The sequence below is a fragment of the Triturus cristatus genome, chromosome 1_1, assembly GCF_964204655.1.
Source record: "Triturus cristatus chromosome 1_1, aTriCri1.1, whole genome shotgun sequence".
In the NCBI taxonomy this organism is placed as follows: domain Eukaryota; kingdom Metazoa; phylum Chordata; class Amphibia; order Caudata; family Salamandridae; genus Triturus; species Triturus cristatus.
The window spans coordinates 331599723-331614326 of NC_140579.1; positions in this window are offsets into that span (position 1 = coordinate 331599723).

Sequence of the window (14604 nt, forward strand, 5' to 3'; positions counted from 1 at the left end):
GCTGGATGGCTGCAAGAAAATACCTACTTTCTAAAAGTGTTATTTTTAAACACAGAATGTAAAAATCACACTCACAAAAAAATGTATTTTAACATTCTGAGTTCAGGCATAATGAACTGGAATTTCTACCTTGTTCCCTAGGTTAGTTAGGATTATAAGATGGTATAATCAAACTGCCCATTCTGGCCTATGGGAGCAGATAGCCTTGCAATAGTGAAAAACGAAATGGGCTGTAATTCACTATCAGGACATGCCACACACAACAGGGCATGTCCTACCTTTTACATACAATTCACCCTCCCTTGGGCCTACCTTAGGGGTGACTAATATGTAGAAAAGGGAAGGTTTAGGAATTGGCAAGTGGGTGCACTTGCCAAGTCGACATGGCAGTCCCAGACTGCACACAGGCTCTGCAATGGCAGGCCTGAGCCATACTTTACAAGCTTCTTCTGTGGGTGGTACAACCAGTGCTGCAGGCCCACCAGCAGCATTCGATTTACAGGCCCTGGGCACACATGGTGCACTGTACTAGAGTCTGACAAGTAACTCAAATAAGCCAATCATGGAGTCACTAATCCAATACAACACTTTACAATAGGGAGCACTTGCACTTTGGCACTGAATAGCCGTGGCAACGTGCCCAAAGCATCTAGACCAGCAAAAAGGGAGACCCACGCCAATGTTGCCAAGTCTAACAGAAACGTTTTGGCTTCAAAGACCACCGGAGGACCAGGACCTGTCAAGTCAGTCCGGCGAAGAGCGTTGTTCTGGGCCAAAGAGTCAGGTTGCTCCTGCTTGGAGTTTTTCTGTTTCAGCTGGATGTTGCTGACAAGGTATCTGGTGCCATGGAGCCATATTCAGCTACAGTTTGCAGCCTTGCCCCACTGGGAAAATTGACTAGTCCCAACTTAGAATTCTTCATTGGGGGAAGATTCCAAAAGGATCTGGCTGAGAGAAGCCTTACTTGGTTATGAGCTCAACAGCTTCACTGAGAGCTCATCCAAAGAGCTATCCAAAATCCTAGAGACCATTTCAGACACAGTCTGTTGCCTTGTGCCACTGATGACTTTTGACTTCCTTTCTAACGATTACATCAGGGGCGCATCTGATTTCCTGACCTGACTCATGCTCCAGTGTGCTCAGCCTTAAATTGCACCTACTTACTAGTAAAGTAAAACTAGATGACCATGGTAGAGCTTAAAGCTTTTTGGTGCGTTCTTTATTTAAAAATGTAAAAGAAAATATTTCCAGCTCCAGATATTTAGTGTTTGTTGTTTTGGTGTAATTTTGTTCATTAAATTATCCTCCATTCGTAGGAAGTGGAGTGGGGTTTTAATTGTGCTGTGTTTTAATTTTTTTGTCTGTTTTGGTGCTTCTTAAGTTAAGCCTATCTACTCGGTGCCATAGTTAACAGGGGTTGAGCTCTGGTTTAAGTTACTGAAACCTTTACTGGACCTAATAACAGTAGTGCCATTATTACTTGCAGTGGACTACCATCCACCCCTACTAACAATCCATTTTCTCACAAAAAATATAAAAGTGATGCACTGAATATTTTGTATGTGCTGTGACAACCATGTAATGACTTTTCAGAAATTAAAACAAAACCATTACAAGTATATATGCAAATATACACACATTTGGCAGCCATTTGACAAAGGAGACGGTTGGCAAAGCCAACCAATAGGGGCAACGTTTGAGATCTATTTATTTGTCAATGGCTGTTCTTTTTTTTTTTTTTTTTGTCCTCATTTATGCGATCTCGAAAGAAAAGAAATGCAATCGGATCCTCTTGAATTTAGGCGCCCTTGGAGCAGAGATAAAGGCCTTGCTTTAAATCCACCGATTCCATGAACCAAGGATGTTAATTCCTGCATCTATGGATCCATCGGTTTTGATCGCGGTGTTTAAATCATCGGACAACCCTCCCTGCCCTACCATCTAACATTGTCCCATAAATCCCAAAACTCAGTGCGTTTACATACTCCCCTAGATTTATCCATATTCCTGAATTTATGCACAGACCCCACCCATTCGTGAATCAGTGTTGTAAAAGGGAGTATCCACTTTATACAAATTTCACGTCTAGCTACAAGCATAAGTATGAATAGAAGATGTTTCTGTTTTTTAGTCAAATTAATTTTACAATCAAGGATACCCAGGATACCAAAAATAACAGTGAAAGGTCTTACCTTGAAAGTCAAATCTAAGCTTTTACCAATAATCTTACCGGCTTCATTCCAAAACTGGTCGAGTTGAGGGCAAGAATAGAATAAAACATGTGAATATCATTTGCTTCATTCTCGCCACATTTTGGGCATTTTTTCGTCACCTGGGTATTCATTTTGGAAAGCTTCTCAGGAGTCCAGTATGATCTGTGCAGAGTAAATAAATGATTTTTCCTCAGAGGTGCAGAAATTGTAGTGTACCATAATTAAGTATAAGATACTCGCCAAGCCTGTTGCAAGTCTTCAGCCGGAAAGATCCTCTTCCATTTATGATCTGGGATATCATAGTCTGATTTCTTCTTCTCTACCAGGGACCAATACCACTTCGCGACTTCTTTTTTTCCAGGAGCTTTATGTAGTTCGCCCCCTACAATTGTGGAGTCCTCTGGTCCAATAGTTTGAGATTTAACCCAGTTAGCCAACTGATAAAATTTGAACCTCGAGATTCCATTCGCAGTTAACATTGCCAAGTCTTCCCATGATTTTAAGTTACCATTTTCTAAGAGATCTCCCCATGTTGTTATTCCGGATCTTTTCAAGGGAAGAGCTAAGGAATCCTGCAAACATTCAGGAGTACCGGGCGAATTCCATATCGGGGCTTGTGAACTATAATATGGGTCTCTCCAGATTTTCCTTATATCTGCCCAAAGTTTAAATGCAGATCTTAGTACCTTTAACTTAATTTTTTTAAAGAATTTTGGATGTCCAAACTTGTACAAGCAATTATTATGATTTGTTATTGCTTTCGAATAAGAGGGGTACGAAACATATTCTTGATAAAGATGTCTTATGTTTTTGAAGTGAAAAGCCCTATAATACATCAGAAGATCCGGGCTAGCAATCCCTCCTCTGTGTTGTTTTTGGCTCAGGTTTTTCCAGGCTATCCTAGACATTTTTGACGCCCAAATGAAGGAGTTCAACTCACTTTGAATCTTTTTTAATTGAGATGAGTTGAACTCCAAAGGGATAGCGTTAAAGACAAAAGTAAACTTGGGTAGGATAGCCATTTTTATTACATTGACTCTCCCTATAAAGGATAAGGATAGACAGGACCATGATTTCAATAATTTCCTCATTTCTTTAGTTTTTAATTGCAAATTCGCCTGGGCAATTTCATTAATGTTATTTAGAATTTGAATCCCTAGATATTGGATTTCCCTCTTGGGGTCATATTGGGAAAGGGGTAAATTCCACTGCATGATCTCAGTTTTTTGCTGGTTTATTTGGTACCCAGAAATCTCCCCAAAGTTTGCCAACAATTTGTTCATTATGTTAGTTGTCTCAATTAGATTGCTCGAATAAACCATCAAATCATCGGCAAATAATGCCACTTTTATCTCCCAGTTGTAGAAGCTAAAGGGGATAAGATCATTGGAGATTCTAATCGTATTGGCCAGGAGCTCTATATATAAATTGAAAAGTAATGGGGAGAGGGGGCACCCCTGCCTTGTGCCCCTTTTAATTTGAACGCTGTTTGTTGTAGCACCATTTATCAGTATTTTCCCAGTCGGGGCAGAATAGATATTCGCTATCGCCTTAGAGAAATGTTGACCTAAGTTATTGTGTATAATGACTTGGTGTAAATACGACCAGTTAACTCGGTCAAAGGCCTTGGCCGCATCAAAAGTAAATTTTGCTAGAGGTACCTTCTCATGGGTTGCTACATCTATGGCTCCTATCAATTGGTGTGTTAGATCGTGCAACTGTCTCCCTCTGATAAAGCCCTTCTGGTCCTCGTGTATTAATTTACCAGAGAGAGAACCAAGTCTTTTAGCCAATACCTGAGTGAACACTTTATAATCAGAAGTTCAGAAGCGAGATTGGCCTATATGACTCGCAATAGGTGGGATCTTTTCCAGGTTTTAAAATGAGACTAATTGTGGCTTCGTTCCAAGATTTAGGGACTGGTGACTCCTCAAGAAAGATGGTATTAAATAAATTTGTCAGTATAGGAGCTAGAAGATCTTTCAAGACAATATAGATTTCATTTGGTAGGGCATCCGGGCCTGCCGCTTTGTTTTTTTTAAGATTATTCATTATACCTAGAACCTCCTTCTGGGTAATCTGATCATTTAGAATACTACAAGAAACGCTGTCTAGTTTAGGGGTTTGTGACCTGTTCAAATAAGCTTCAACTGATGTTTGTAGAGGTACCAAATCCTCCTCATATAGTGTCTGAAAAAAAAACTCAGAAGCCTCTTCTATACCTGATTTGTCCTCAATCAGCTGAGTGCTGTTTTCCTTGTGAATAGCGGTTATCTTACTTCGGTTGGAATCAGTCTTAAGCTTCCAAGCTAAAAGTCTCCCACAATTCTCCCCCCATTCATAGTTTGCTAAGGAACTAGCTTGCCATCTTTTTCTTATCCTTTCCTCTAGGAAGAGTGATAATTCTTGTTTCTTTTCCAAACTCTCATTTTTCATTTTTTTTTGATCTTCTTCTGAAGTTGAACAATCTATTTTTGTTTGTAGTTCTAGTAGGTCTGATTCTAACCTCAAAATTTTAGATTTCTTGATTTAGTTTTTTACCCGCTGCTATGCCAACTAGTGTTCCTCTAATAAGTGCTTTAAATGCTTCCCACACTATTATGTCTGAGACTTCACCCCCACTATTTTCCCTAAAATAGTTTTCAGTTGTTGTTTTCAAAATATCGATAACTTGTTGGTCTAATAAGAGAGACAGGTCTAAAGTCCACCTCTTTTCACTCTGAATTGACTCATAATTTATGTTTATTTGAACCGAAGAGTGATCTGATAGGTGTGCAGGATTATGTTGCACTTTATTGACTCTATTGCTTAAAATTTTATCAACCAAAAAGAAATCTATTCTGGAGGTGTGTCCATATTTATAATTCTTATAGGTATATTTGTTGAGTCGATTACCTCTAGTTCTCCATATATCGACTAAGCCCAAATCTTCCATAAGCGTGGTCAGGCATTGTCGCATTTTAGGTAAGTTAAGAATTTTACTAGGGGGATATCTATCTGTCTTAGGATCTAGTAGGATGTTAAAGTCTCCTCCCAAAATAATTGGTGTATGTAGCGTTATCATCTGGGCATACAAGGAAGACAAGGGTTCAGGATTGTTCATGTTGGGGCCATAGTAACCCACTATGGACAATGCACAATCTCTATATTTAATATTGGCTATGGCCCATCTACCTCTTGTTTCTACGATTTGTGTATCCAACGTGCAATATGGAGATTTTTTCATTGTAATTGAGACACCCTTGATATTACATGATTGGGTTGTGCAGACTGATTCTCCAATCCAACTCTCAGATTTTGTAAATTCAAGCCATTCTTCCCTAAGAAGATGGGTTTCTTGTAGTATAATTATATCTAAAGTTAAGTGTTTAAGATACTCAACATTTTTTTGCCTCCGCCCCTTCATTCTTAAGCCATTCACATTCCACGTTAATATTTTTAAATCAGACATTGAACTACCCTTTTACTGAATCGATTTTTGACCCTAATTGCTATACATTTTGCATATCGGACAAGTATTATTTTTTTTTATTTTCTCCCCTATGCTCCCCACCAAAAAATAGATCAAGTGAGAAAAAAAAACCTGTAAATGTGCCCACCCTGGAGAACCCTCCCCACTATTATGAGCAATCCTAGTTGCCCTATTTGAGAACCACAACCGAGGCATTATTATGATTTGGCTCATTAAACTATTTGTTTCAATAGGATTTCATGCGTTCCAAGAACAGTTCCACTTCTTGTGGATCTCTTATATTATATGTTTTATTACGCCACATTATACGAAGAAGAGCTGGAAATTTCATTTGCACGGTGGCACCTTCTGCCCTTATGTCTTGCATGAATTTCCCTAAAGCCCATTGCCTGTCAGACGTAGCCTTGGAAATGTCAGAGCGAATTATATAGTTATAGCCATCTTTAGTTAGAACACCTGAGATTAGGGCTTTATTCAAAATACATTCTTTTATTGTATAGAATTTAAAGTTGGCTAAAATCCTTCGCGGATTTTTCCTATCCTTATTTAGTCTGAATGGTTCCCTGTGGGTCCTCTGTATATCACTATCCAGATCTTTTTCATCCATTTCAGGAACGAATTGTTTTAAGAGGTTTACTACAAAGGACCTTATATTTTGCCCTTCTTGAGCTTCCGGGATGTTCATTATGTGGAGATTGTTCCTCCTGGAGTTATTTTCCAGGATCTCGATTTTATCTCGGAGCTCTCTCTCAGTAACCAAGGCTTTTTCGTTGTTACTTTGGCAGAGTCTCACTTCGTCCTTAATTTTTTCCAAGGCCGTTTCCACTGTCACTACCCTTTCTAGCAGTGCGTTGAACTTGCCCTCCAAAGTTTCACATGTAGCCTGAATTTTCTGCTGATTTTTTTAAGACTTAGCAAACCCCGCTTTCATTTCATTTAGTAATGTAGCCACAAGGCCTCCAATGTCGCCCCCCATGACACTATTCGTAGGAAAGTCGTTATCTAGTACTGATGAGGGGGTTTCAGAGTTTGATAGAGATGTATGACCCTCCATCTGAGAGAGCTGATCTACCTGCTTTCCAGTGGAGTACTCCTTATCTACCTCCTGATCGTTTAACAAAAGTGCTTGATATTTGTTAGGAGACTCCATTTAGGTCAGGAAAGTAGGTGGTATGGTTAGAGATGTTTCTGCAGAGGACCGAATCTCTGATAGTGGCTTTTCTTGTATTTTAAAAAAGGAGCGCAATGAAGGTGTGGTTTTAATAAGTGGGGCCTTTTTTACTTGTTCTTTTATTGCTGTTTTAGCAGCCCTTGTAGAAACTACCGCTATTTTAGTTCTTCCCGTATTCTGAGTCCTTTGGTTTTTGTTGGTATGTTTAACAGGGCACTTTGGATGTGAATGTGGTAAATCCCAGCCGTCTTCTAGTTTTTTTTTTTGAGAGAGAACAAGGTTCTCATCCGAGACTATAAAAGAACCCCCATCTGATACTGGGATCGATGAAGCGGAGCCACTATAATTATTGTTGACATCAACGGGGTCAGTTGGATCAGGATTTACAAGCTCTTTAGGATTTGTGGGGCCTAAAATTGGCTTAGTGTCCAAAATAGTGTTTTTATCCAGTACAGACAATACTAATAATTTAAATAGAGAGAGACCCCTCTTGTTGCCACGACCCTTTTTCCTGGTTGAATTCATACAGGCAGTGCCCCCTAGCTCATTTTTAGGAAAAAGTGGGAAGTCAGAGGAGTCTGTACGTTGAGGATTTTTATTTAAATCCAAGTAAATTTGAGTCTCTTGAAAATCTGAACCCTGAGTATGTCCTAGGGTTCTGTTATAATATTCAAGAACTTCATGGGTCTTATGGGGGGGGCCCCTAAATGTTTGCTTAAACACTAAGACTCGTTCTTGATGGTAGAAGCTTGCTGCTTTAGACCAAAACCCCCTGCTTATTTGATATTTAACACTTCTGTCTACTAAGCTATGATTCATATAGGGGAACCCACTTTTAGCAATCCTACCAAGACACGAGTCATCGTCGGTGCTACCTTTATCGTGATGCCCCCGCATATATCAGCATACATCAGCAGTTAGACCCCTCTTGAACCCCTGCTCACCCAGACCGAAGTGCAGAGGACCGAGAACGCCGATGATGATTCCAGTTGAAGGCTGGCAAAAGCAGGGGGAGGCAAGACCTAAGCAGGTACCATTGGGGAAATTTTCCTCCAGTCCTCCGGTCTCCAGTTGCACGTTGCCCCGTAAATACTCCAGCCGAAAGCAGAGTGCCGAGAGCAAAATGTGCCGGCTAGAGACTGGAGACTCCGCAGCCGCAGACTCCGCAGCCGCACAGAGCCTGCCCGACCTCCGATTCGCTTCCGGGATCAACTCCCAGCTCCCCCGGCGTCCCAGGCTCTCTGCTCTCCGCTCACCAGCAGCGTCGCTCCGCTCCCTTCCTCACGAACACCTTGGGATACCGGCAGCCACAACACGCCGCGACGGTAGACGGTGGAACTGCCTTTGTACCTTCGTGATTACATGCCAAAAACAGGTATGAGTCGAGCCATTTAAGGTGGAAAAAATGTAGAACAAATTGCCGTCGGTTAACGGTACTCGCGACCAAGGCTCTCAGCCGGCCGCCATGTTCTCCTCCTACCTTTCCAATGGCTGTTCTTGATAGCATAGTGATTTCTACCTATTTGTTTCCGTTGCTGTTCTTGAAGGCATGGCATGGTCTTTTCTACATGACCATGTTTTAAACTCACAACCCTAGTTGCATCACAATAAAAATTCACAGAGCTTAGTCTTCTATAAATAGTGGATATATCTTTGAGTTTTTACTTATCATTAACTCAACAAAATGTCACCTTTAGGAAATATTGCAATTCTGCTATTATGTATAAATGAGGAGTAATAGAGAACCATTTGTGTTGGGGCTATAATAGGTTTCTGGTTCTCATCTGCCCATTGCTTGAATATGTGGACTTACGACTCTAAAATGCTGTAAATATTTATATACGCTTCTATGACATAATATTGTTGTCAAAAGTATTGCAATACAAACATTTTGCAGCAAAAATATTATAGTCAAAATAGGGATTTGTCAGACTTACAAAGTGAAGTACAAAGGTAAAGTGGGAAAAATATTAGGGTCCTAATTAACAACATTCCATAGGGAGATAGGTATATTTAAAAATATATAAAATTATAATCACTTTTATGTAATTTCTTCAAAAATACATGTAATATTTAACAAATATATTCAAACAAACAAAAATTAATTAAACTATGTATATATAAAACAAGGACTATTACCTACTGGCAGTCGCCAGTAGGTAGTTATAGTTAGGACCTATTTTCCATAGGAAATCCGCAACATTCTATTTGGAATAACGTTGGCGCCGATTGACGAATCTTCGCAAAATGTTCCGACTTTTGGCCAGCTCCGGTCCGCTCCTATCCTGAAAATTTCACGGTGATTCATCAAGCAGGGGCCGAAAAAAAAGGGGGGTCCCAAAACGGCTTTTCCCCATGCATTTTCCCATAGGACCTGTTGACGCAGCTAAAGCCCGAACCGCTGAACGGAATTACACCAAATTTGGCAAAGAGGTAGTCCTCAGTTCAGACTCGTGCCTTTTGCTTAAATGGTGTAAATCCGTTCAGTTGTTCCTGAGCAAATTAGAGTTAAACAGATAGATATATCTGGGCGGAGCCTAACCACACATCTCATCGTGAGATCTGATTGGCTGTCAGTACTTCATCCAAGAAGTGTTGGCAGCCATCTTGGGACCAATATACATGATAGCACCTCATTGCAGTTAATCGAAGGTTTTAAGACTTTAGTTACATTATAAATCATTTGTTGATGGTACCATACTCATTTTAGGAATTGTGATGTGTTCTAAGGTGATTTTACCATGTGAAAAAGCCTTCTGCTGTGATATCATGAATCATGTTTGAGAGAAAACTATTTTCTCATGCTTTTCCCACAGAGGTTTGGAAGGTGATCTATAAGCTTAACTGAGAGCATATTTTCTGTAAATTCACATTATCTTTCTCAATCATGTGAGAATGAAGTCTGACATTCTCAGTAAAACATGTACATCCAACAAGGGCAGAGACTGTCAGTTGATTCCTTTGTGTTCTACTGCTGCTTCCCAGAGTGTTCTAAAGAACAACTAGAGCGCTAACAGTCCCACTTATGACAAACGTATTGCACACCTGAAGCCATCTTGATTGGAATAAAGTGGTAACTCTTAAAACATTTAATTTAAAAAGGAACAATATGAGGGGGTTCATTTTGCCATAGAAATTATGATTAGTGCACACATTTTGAGTGACTTCTCAAATCCTCTTCTATTTCATAAAACATTTCTGACATGCAGACTGAAACATGCACTTTCAATACCAGCAGCAGACTTCCCTGGTGAGCAGTAGCTTTACTACAGTAATCTAATAAGCAACAAGAGTGCTAACATTCTGAATTTATGGCAAATGTGTGACACATCTGAATACCTTCTTGATGGAATCAAAGTAAAAAACTGAAAGCATTTCCTACTGAGGAGACTGCAGTAAATGAGGAAATTTGGAAACTTCATAACAAATAAATCTCCCAAGATGGCCACCAGAGACAAAAGAGCCCAAATGCAGCACAAATATCACCCAGATGTAGCCCACATGTAGCCCATGACAGAAGTGTGCAAAACACTTATTTTTTGTGTATTTGCAGTTTTATATAGTGCAGACTTGTCAGGTATTGGAGTGCTTTACATGAACATTGGTTACATCACACAAGATCAAATTCATTTTGGTTGTAGACATGGGGAGATTAAGTGTTTTGACCAGAATCACAGAATGTTGAGCTGAAGCAGAAACTCCAACCTGGTTCCCCAGTTGGAAAGTCTGCAGCTCTGGAAGTAACACCACATCCTCTTCCCTAAGTGCAACATTTAATCAAGTGGTCAACTGGATAAAAACACATAAAGATTACAAATAATTTAAAAGTTCTTTGTCGCTATTTGAAAACTCAGAAAATATGTCCTCATTTTAGTTTTTAAGAGCCCTAACCATAATTTTGATGCAAATAAGACCCTCTCATATATGTAATTTCTAAAGGAAATGCTCTAGGTATTACAGTTTTGATTACATCAAGATGACGTCAGGCGTTCCACACTTTTGTAATAAATATAGAATGTTAGCAATCTAGTTGTTCATTGGGATATTGTTGAGAGGCAGATGCCAGGGGCACGGACTCTGAAAATTGAAGGCAGGTAGGAGAGTGCAGAGGCAACAATTTGACCACACTGGGCAGGCAGGAAGGGCAGTGGCAGCACAACAGACTATAGAGGGCAGTGGAAAGGGGGGCAGGGGCAACAAACCAACAGTACAGGATTGGCAAGAGAGGCTGTGGCAATATAATAGACCATTGTGGGCAGAAGGAAGAGGCAGAGGTAGTACAACCATACATGCCAACAGACCGGTTTCAGCCAGGAAACGTCCAATGTTTTTAAGCTCAAATGGGCTTTATTTGATCTGTCTCCTGTCTACAATCTCCTCTTTTTCAATGTAACTGAAATGGAAAATCAATACCCCAGTTTTTTTTCAAAATCTCCCTCTTACCAAGTTCAAAATGTTCGCAAGTATGGTACATTGGATCATGGTAGACAGGAGGAATTGGGGTAGGGACATGGACTCGGATAACAGAGGACAGGAGGGACATGGAGAGGTGCACCAAACTAACACTACAGGGCAGGCATCAGGGTTTGCAGCAGCACAATACACCACACAGGGCATGCGGGACGGGAGTGCAGCACAACAATCCGTAGAAAGCAATAGGGAGGGGACAGGACCATGCACATGGACAACAGAGAACAGAGGGGAAAGAGGCAATGGTAGCAAGCTGACCATAATGGACAGACAGGAGAGAAAGCTGCAGCATAACAGACCATAAAGGGCAGGAGGGACAGATCAGGGGCATTACAATGGTACAGACAAGCCAGGAGGGAGGGAATAGGGGTCTGCACATGGAAACAGAGGGCTGGGGGTAAGGGGGCAGGGCAGGAGCAGCAAGATGACCATGGAGGTCAAGCAGGATGGGCACTAGAAACAAGACACACCATGGAGGGCAACAGTGAGACTATGATGGCATACACACAGACCATGGAGGGAAGGTGGGAGGGGGTCAGGGGAAGCTAGCTGACCACACAGGGAAGGTGGGAGGGGCCATGGCAGCACAGAAGACCATGCATGGCAAGCGGGAGGGTTAGCGGCAGCACAATGGCAATGATGGGAAAGAAGGAGGGTGCAGGGGCATGCACAAAGGACCATGGAGGATAGAAGGGAGGGTCAGGACCTGGGCACAGACAAGAGAGTTCAGGGGAAGGGGCCTCACAACAGACCGCGCGGGGCAGGCAGGAGGAGCAGTTGCAGCACAACAGACCAGGGAGGGCAGAAGGGTGTGGCAGTAAAATGGACCATGGAGGACAGGAGCAAGGGGATAGGGGCATGGCATGTGGACAGGCAGGGTGGAGGTGGCAGGGACAGGTTACAGTCATCTGGCAATGCTAGGCAGGTGGGAGGGGAGTAGCAGCTCAACAAAACACTCAGAGTAGATATGAGTGGCAGGTCCATGGAACATGGTGGGAAAAACGGATGGAGCAGGAGCATGCACAAAGACATTGGAGAGCAGGGGGAAGGAGAATAGGGGCAGCAAGCTAAGCACAGAGGCTAAGCAGAAGGTCAATGATGGGCCATAGAATTGGGCAATGGAGGGCAGGAGGAGTGGACTGGTACATCATGCTAAATGGAGGGCAGTGGCAGCACATCAGACCATGCATGGCAGGAGGAAGGAGGCTAGTCCATGGATTCAGACAACAGAGGATAGGGAGGAGGTGGATGGGGCAGCAAGCTAATTGTTCAGAGAAGGTGGGTATTAGGAACTTTATTGTTTTTAAAATGTGTGTCTGTGCGAACTACTTAAAATATGAACAAGTATGCAGCATAATCTCACTTTTATTCTGAAAGAAGAGGACGTTTGTGACTGTGACTCCGGGCTCACTTGGCAGAAACACCCCCTGACCCTCCACCCCCCATCGCAAAATGTAATGCCCGTGAAAAGGGTAGGTGGACGCAGTGTTATATAGAACATAGTCCTGAGAGCATAATTGAAAATTAAAACTAGATATAGTATATGGTATAAACTATGCACCAAAAAGTGTGATATAAGATGAACCGGGGCGTGAAATATAATATGCAATACATTGTGCGCAATGACAGATTCATTGGAGAGCGCGAGATAGCACAGGCACTAGAGCTTGCTATGCGATATGCGCCTTGGAGTGTAATATGCACAGGGCAGTGTTGTGTAACCTAACTAGTCTCTAAAGTTGTAATATAAAATATGTGCTGGGGAGTGTAATGTTGCATATGCACTGTGACACAGATATGGATCCCAGATTGTAATATGTATGACATAGCGCTGTGCGTTATAACATAGGCATCAAGGAAGGCACGTTAGATGGGGCAATATAGCCCGTGCGAAGGCAAGTGTGGCATGACATATTCACGGGGTGGTGTTACAGTGCACATGGGCTAGAGAGTGTCATAGCATACGCACTAGCTGGTGGAATACAACACAGAGGTGTGTGGCACTCGACGGGCACTGGTGGGTGTAACACAGCATTGGGCTCAGCCAAGAGCACACTGTGACTCTCAAGTGAGGTTCGTCTCCTTTCCAGAGAGTAAAATAAAAAGTATTACACATCCGGCGGTGGATGTGTGTTTTATTAACCATGAGGGGGGTTTCTTGCATAGTTTGGTCGAATTTTCGTCGAATCCCCTTTGAATGGCTTGGTGTGCGTGTGTATTAAATGTGCCCGTCAATAGCTACCCATGTTTGTATAAATAAACGACAAGGGTGTCTACTTGGAGAGTACCCACCGGCGGGGGGGCCGGGATTAGGCACGGTAGGGCATCAAATACGTCAGAGCTTCACTAGCAGTGTAAATACATTCCATGTGGATTCATTGTATGCATAGTCGCCTTTTAATGAATATCACGCAAATCATCATGGTGATAGGTACATACGGTTTGTCCAGCATGTCCTAGGTGCTTCTATAAATATATATTTTTAAAAAATAATAAAAAACAAAGGCCGTCCCCGGGGGATGGTGTCCCTGTGGCCATAAGTGGCCTGAGGAGGGAGGCAACGCAGCCCCCTTCCTAAGGAATTAAAAAAAGAAAAAAGGCCCGGGGTTGGGGGCCCCGGGGCTGATTAGGGCCTTGGGAGGGGGGCCACACGGCCCCCTTCCAAATGTTTTTTTTTTTTCAACAAAAAAAATTAGGGTGCAGGCCTTGGGGGATGGGGTCCCCAGGGCCAATACATTAGAAAAAGAAGGGGGGCCACACAGCCCTCCTTCTTAAAAAAATTAAATAAATAAAAGACCGGCATCGCGCCGGAGGCCACGCCCCCTCCTTGCAGCACTCTGCAAACACGCCCCCTGGCCAGTTGTAAGTTGGGGAATTAATTCCCCTTCAATACTGAGGGTCCCTGAGGGCCAACTAGCCCAACAGGCATCTCCAGTATGCGCCAGGGAGCTGCGTTGCAGACAGGTGTTCTGAGGCCACGCCCCTTTTTACCTTTTTACACCCCTATGCAACGCAGCTCTGTGGAGCTTACTGGAGGTACCTAGTGGGCTAGTTTGACCCTAGGGACCCTTAGGATTCAAGGGGACTTAATCTCTCAACTTAGAAAGGCCACAGGGCGCATTTACACAGTGGTGAAGGGAGGGGACGGGGCCTGAGGTGACGTGTGCAAACACGCCCTGTGGCGCGTTTTAAGTTGGGGAAATAATTCCCTTTCAATCCTGAGGGACCCTGGGGGACAACTAGCCCACCAGGTGCTTCCAGTAAGCGCCACTGCTCTG